Here is a 6,548-nt window from a genome sequence, read left to right on the forward strand (position 1 = left end):
AATTTTCAGAGATAGTACATATATGATTGAAATCGATCCCTTTGCTTCAAATTATCATACATACCTATTAACTTAACTTAATTTTTTTGGTGTTTTGGCTCAGCTTCATTTTAGAAATATTTAAAGGAATTTCTAGTAAACGACTCCATTGTATGCTAGAGAGTAATTAGACCAATATGTAATCTGTATTATCTTCGAAATTCTTGTGGCTCTTTAGAACTAAAAAAAAAAAACAATAAAAAATACAACAGGAGTCGAAACTGAATTTATAAATATTTGTTGTTTGTTATAATTGCTTTTTTTTGAGCACATTATTCAAATTTTTCTCCTCAAAAAAGAATACTTAATAAAATTAAAAAAAGAAAAAGGTGACTGCATTTTGACATCGAGTAGTGGTGGAATGTGTGGGGGAGGGGGTAGTCTTCCCACTCTGCCCATACCTAGCTACGCCCTTGGTTGTTGTTGTTGTTGTTGTTTTTGATGGACTGTGGCGAGTTCAGTGGTTGGCGCTTCCTAAGTGGATGACACTCAAGCTCATTGAGCGCTCCAATGTGATGGAACGGGAGGTAGGCTGAAGCTGTGTTTGAATCTGTATCTGAATATGTATCTGAATCTGTATCTGAAGCTCAAGCTGAGGCAGCGCTGCTGCACCTAGGGTACAAATTATAATACGAGTAAACATAATACAACAACACTAACAATAATAACAACAACAACAATAGCAATAACAAAAGCAAAGCACAGCATTTGGAGAGCTCGTACAGCGCACTAAACAATGCGAAAAATATATCTGAATTTTTTTTCGTTTTCAATTTCTGTGGCCAGTTTTAAAGTTCAAGCCGCGACATTAACACACGAAATCTGCGATTATCCGTGCCACGATATACAAATCGAATATATATATATACCTACCTATACCTAGATCTATTCTATAGCCATCTCTTTCGCGCTTCGTTTGAATTTGAATTTCGATTTCTTCTTTTTTTGTTGTTTAACGTTTTTTAGAGCGTGAAGCAAGCAGCAAAACAAATATAATACAAATAAAAGTCAATTGATCTATTGAAAAATACTCGTAACAACAAATAAAAGCTATTAAATTCACACAATTTAAGCCAGCGAAACATAAATAAATTTAACACGAAAAAAATACATCAATAAATAAGCTCAAAATTTATACACACGAAAAATTTAATACGGCTAAAAAAATACAGAAAAAAAAATAAAAAATAATTTATTGAAATTATAAACATATAAAAGATTCCCTTATTGCAAAGGAAATTTTTTGAGAAAAATTCTTGTAAATCAAGAAAAACAATAAATATTAAAGCCCAAAATTTTATACAAATTTCAATGTGGAATTATGAAATCATAACAAAGAAAAAGAAATACACAACAACCACAAAACCAGCAAAAACAACACGAATAATAATAACAACAACAACGAGAAGAGCATAAAGGAAATTTATTAATTTGATTCCACGTGCAATTGAAGCGCCATAATTAAACATATGTATATATTTGTATACAATTATAAACAACTATAAAAGCAACAACAACAACAATAAAGACAACTCTAAGTATATCGAGTAGGTTATGGAATAGTATTCACAAATTTTTCTATACTATCTGTTTACATATTTGTTCCAATATAAATATGTGTGTTTGTAGAGCTCGTACTTATTGAGAAATTCGCCAGGAAATCTATACGACTATATGTATATCCTGTAATGAGTTGTAGAGCTATATCTAGAGCTTATCCTATTATTATTATTGTTGACTCAATCCAATAAATCTTGTATTATGATTCGAGCAAAGGTTCAATACTTCAATCTTTAAACAAAATACTATTTTTTTTTTATAGTGGGGATTTATAATTTGTATTTATAAAATCTAGAACAATTTGCACATAGGATAAGATTCTTCCTGTGGGTGTAGTCAAATTTGTTAAGCAAAAACACACAATTTGTTAACAGATTGTCAGGAAAAATTTTTGTAGAATATAACAGATTTTCCCACCCACCCCTGGTTATTTTAATTATCAGTCAAATAAAATATTTTTGTGGTATACTTCTCTCACAGATTGTTAGATGAAATGTGTGAATCAAACATCAAAAATGCTCTGATTAAAATATATTCAAATGTTTTTCACAAATTTTTTAACTTTACCACTTCATTTTTCAAAAATACAGTTTCTTAATCAATTACACTGTGCGTCTTTTAGTCCATCAACTTGCGAAGCTTTGTTTTTTATCGAGATATGTATTTCCGCCCAAAATAGTCTTTTAAAAGAATTTACTGCTTACAGGGTATTTGTTCTAGTTGACACTATCCATAGCGTAATTTTCGTATAAACGTAAATATTTACTGAATGTGTCGGTTCATTGGCCCTTAACAACCTTAACGACAAATTATTGTAAGACCTTGATTCAAGGCTATCAGTATAATGTACGTAATTAAACAAGATACATATATGTATTTTTATAAATATATATATACATAGGGAAGCTTATCGAAAAATGTAGTTTTTTTAAATTTTATATTCAAATGAAAATCGATTTATTTTCAAAAAAATTTACATTCTTGGAAGTCTTGGGAAACTTTTGCAAGCGAACTTTGTGATTAATATTGTTTATTGTTATTGTACATTTAGATTAAAGCACAATAAATATGGATATGGATATATTTATATATAGATAACAAGTTATATGTACTATGGGAAAATGGGCTTTAGAGCGTGACAATGACGCCTTTGAACAGGTTTTAAAATCGAATAATTCAGTTAGACGTCAGATCTGTAAGATTAGAAAGTCCGTGTGCGATCCTAAGGTATTATCATCAGTTTGGCATATATTATATGTACATATGTATATCTTTCGACTTGTGCTTAGTCATACGTTCATCCGTTATACCAATCTGTCTGGGTTAAAGGCGTCATCAATGTCAACATTGAACCACTAGGAGATGCCTTTGGATTCTAGTTGATTCTGGCTCATTCCAGACGACACAACCGAATTGAGCAGCATCTGTGGCATTCACATGATGCCCAAGAATTCATTTCTCTCTCTCTCTCTTTTCATTCGATCGGCCCTGGCAGCTGCCAGTCGACCCCCAGCAATAGACATCGACTGACCTCCACCTGCGGCATAAATCTCTTCAACAACGGGCGCACAGAGAAAGAAAGAGAGAAATAGAGAATAACTGACAGACAAACTGAAAGACAGACAGACAGACAGACGGACAGACAGACATAAGTACTTGATAATCAGGCGTCGATTTCCGCGAAACGTGAAAACGTGAAGCCGAAAAAAAAAACAAAACAAAAAAGTAGCCGCGTCACTTCACATTCGCACAATTTTCACCAGTCTGCGAAAAGTTATTTTTTATTTGTTTATCTTTTTTTTAATATTATTTTTATTATTCTCATTTTTTGAGCATACGCACTAGCAATCAAATGAACAGCTAGGAGCATAGCCGAAGATAATATTCACTAAAAACGGCAACAAAGAGTTTGAAAACATATATGGTGTTTCAATTCCATTCCATTCCATTCATCTTAAATTTCTTCAAAAAGGATTGTTTTATATCATACAGAAGTCTTTGATATTAAAGCTATTTAATAAATTAAAAAATAATCCGATTTAATTATGATGGTTCAATTCCATATTGTTTCATTCTTTTCGAAGTGTTACCAAGTTATCTTGAAAGTCCTACCGTATACATATGTAAATTGCGTCAGTTCGTGACACATACGTCTTTTTCTATTTTTTTTATTTCATTCCATTCCATTTCATTCTATGTCGTTCTGTTATTAACACTTCTTAATAAGTCTCATATATCAATACAAAACCGAAGTCCTACGTTAACTTTAATACTTCCGTTTTATTCCATTCCATTTTGTTCCAAAAGCAGCATTTTTTACATATCTCTCTCATATCAGTACAAATCAAAGTCCTACATTAATTTCGTTATGTCTATTTTATTGCATTCACCTTCGTTCGTAGCCAAGCTGTTGTTCAATTTCATTGTTCCCATGAAAATCTCAACTCCCTTTGGTATCGTTCCAATCAAGTGTTAAACGTAAAGTTAAAACCAAATTACCTCTTGATAGGGTATCGAAAGCATATGGCTAAAGTCGACACTGGGACTGGGCCACTTGAAGTCGTCCATTGTCCAATGTCCGATGTCGTCTGTGGTATGTCCGAGCATCTGTATATAGTACTATATTTATGAGAAGACACGTTCATACACATGTTGTTTAAATATTTATGTATGAGGGATTTTGTTGTTGTTATTTTTAATAGAATTAATGGTTCGATATGTGATCTATTTTTGGATGACACTTCGATTGCTGCTCTCTGACGCAGTTAGGCAGACAGGGTTGTTTTCGCGAAAACTGGTTAAACCGGTTTAAACGGGTGTTTTTTAGTCGGAACTACTTGTAGTTATAGAAATTATGAAACTAAGAGCATAGACTTAACTCAAAATTAAATTAATAAGGATAAAGCGAAGAAGGAAATGAATCGATAAACAATCCCAGAAACTTTCAGGCCATATAGCCCAGACGTGTACGGTATATCGAAAGATGAATTCAAACTAAAGAATCAATAAAAAAAGCAACAAAAACATTTTTCGTAAACTGCCAAAATATAGAAAATGCACGAAAAAGAAAACAAAACATCAACAATATACAAATCAGTTTAGATATGTGCTTAATATACATATGTATGTAGAATTCGTATAAAAATTTCCTCTCTCGTTCTTGCTTTATCTATGCATCTCTCGCTCACTCTCTTTGCCCATTGCTCTTTCTATTTTGTTTTTAGAGGCACATTTGAATTTTTTGCGTGATTTTCCAATGGAAAAATACCAATCACAGACGCACTCTGTAGCCGAAACTCAACAACACACGAAAAGGAAATATTATGTTTGACGTTAAAATTTGTACGTCTTAAATTGTTTGTTAATTTCGTTTTGATCGGTCCTTTGTTCGTTTCGTTCCTGTGTTCGTTAAGTTTTCATTCGTCAGCTTTCGTTTGTTTTATTTGCCAACGATCACTCAAAGTGCAAGTTTCGTACGCTTCAGCTTTTAAACGATTGCTGATCAGGCAAAATATCCTCACGTGCTGCACATTGTGTTAATAGTTGACAATAGTCTGACTGATATCTAAATATATTTTGTTGCCAAATAAAACAGAATATATCAAAGACCTACAACAACATAAGGAAACACGAAAAACAGCATAGAGTGTTGAAAAGAGTGCGAAAAGTGTTTTTAATTTTGTTGTTATTTTTTCTGGTGTTTACAAATCTAACAACTAGATTATATACTCAGATCTATATTGATTCAAATCAAGTAAGTAAAAGTGTTTATTATATTTGCCAGCTTAATAAGTTTATAGATCTCTATAAGTACGAGTTGAAATACAAATACCATTCCTTATACCCTAATTCTTTACTTTGTCTGGGCATATTACAACTTGCTAGGTCTTAGGTTTTTCTTCTTTATCAAAAATTTGTGATATCTATAAACAGAGCGGATTAGTAGTCGGGCAAGAGAAAGAACATAATATCTTCAACTAAAATCAATTACAACATTTGAATGGAAGCAACATTGATGCTCAATTACAATAACAAAATCGCACGCCCACAAAAAAGCTGCAACAACAACAAACACAATAACAACAACAACTGTTATAATAATAACAACAACTATATTAAGCAACAAACGCGAAATTGGCAGTGCCATCAATATTTCAGGTAAGAATAATACCAAGAAAGTGGTAGAAAGGGATGTGGAAAGGGATAGCTGTGAAGACACGTGACTTTATTTTATTTCCCTATCTTCATTTAGACGTTTGTAATACAAAAAATTTTGTTTTGTATTTAAAAAAAAAAAAACATACATATTTTGTTTTAAGTCGCTCAAACTTTCATTTCAAAATTTTAAAATTAATTTAAGCATAATTGAACGAAAATTTAAAAATTGTCAATTTTTTTTTTTTTTTACTAAAATTAATATTTACAAATACATTTTAAACTGTTTTGATAAAAAAGTTTATAAAACATCTTTCAAACTGTTTTTTCCCCCAGTTTTCTCCAAAGTGTACTTTAAATTGATGTTCGATAGAAAAAAGGGTTCTAGTTTGAGAAAAAAAATCTCAGAATTCCGGCTTTGACACGTGTGCTTTACAGGGAAATTCCCTTATAAATGGTCAGCATTAATAAGCGCAATTTTCTATAGCGCTAACTTATACAATTAATGTTGATATAACCTGTACACAAACAAGAATATCATCGGGTAGTACAGACGTGAGCTAAAAGTTTGGAGAATTCTATTTTCTTTTTTAACTCGAGGTTTCAATTTCACCAAATTTTGGATGCCTTAAGTAGATGATTTGATCTTGATACAGGGTAAGTGCAAGTCGAACATGCTTGCCATGTTACTCGTTCTAATTTTTTTTTGTTTTTTCTATTGACTTGATGATACATTGAATTAATATGCAAGTAATTACGACGAGTTCTAATAGGGGGTGAGGTGCTTTACATAA

General features: G+C 31.7%; 1 long non-coding RNA gene across 1 annotated transcript; it reads left to right on the forward strand.

Moving 5' to 3' along the window:
* Window positions 1-1,433: 1,433 nt before the first annotated feature.
* LOC117793532 lies at window positions 1,434-5,800 on the forward strand. The gene is made up of 2 exons (XR_004618286.1): window positions 1,434-1,510; window positions 5,533-5,800. It is a non-coding gene; the product is annotated as an uncharacterized LOC117793532 (long non-coding RNA).
* Window positions 5,801-6,548: the final 748 nt, after the last annotated feature.

This window comes from Drosophila innubila, chromosome X (genome assembly GCF_004354385.1).
Source record: "Drosophila innubila isolate TH190305 chromosome X, UK_Dinn_1.0, whole genome shotgun sequence".
Taxonomy (NCBI): domain Eukaryota; kingdom Metazoa; phylum Arthropoda; class Insecta; order Diptera; family Drosophilidae; genus Drosophila; species Drosophila innubila.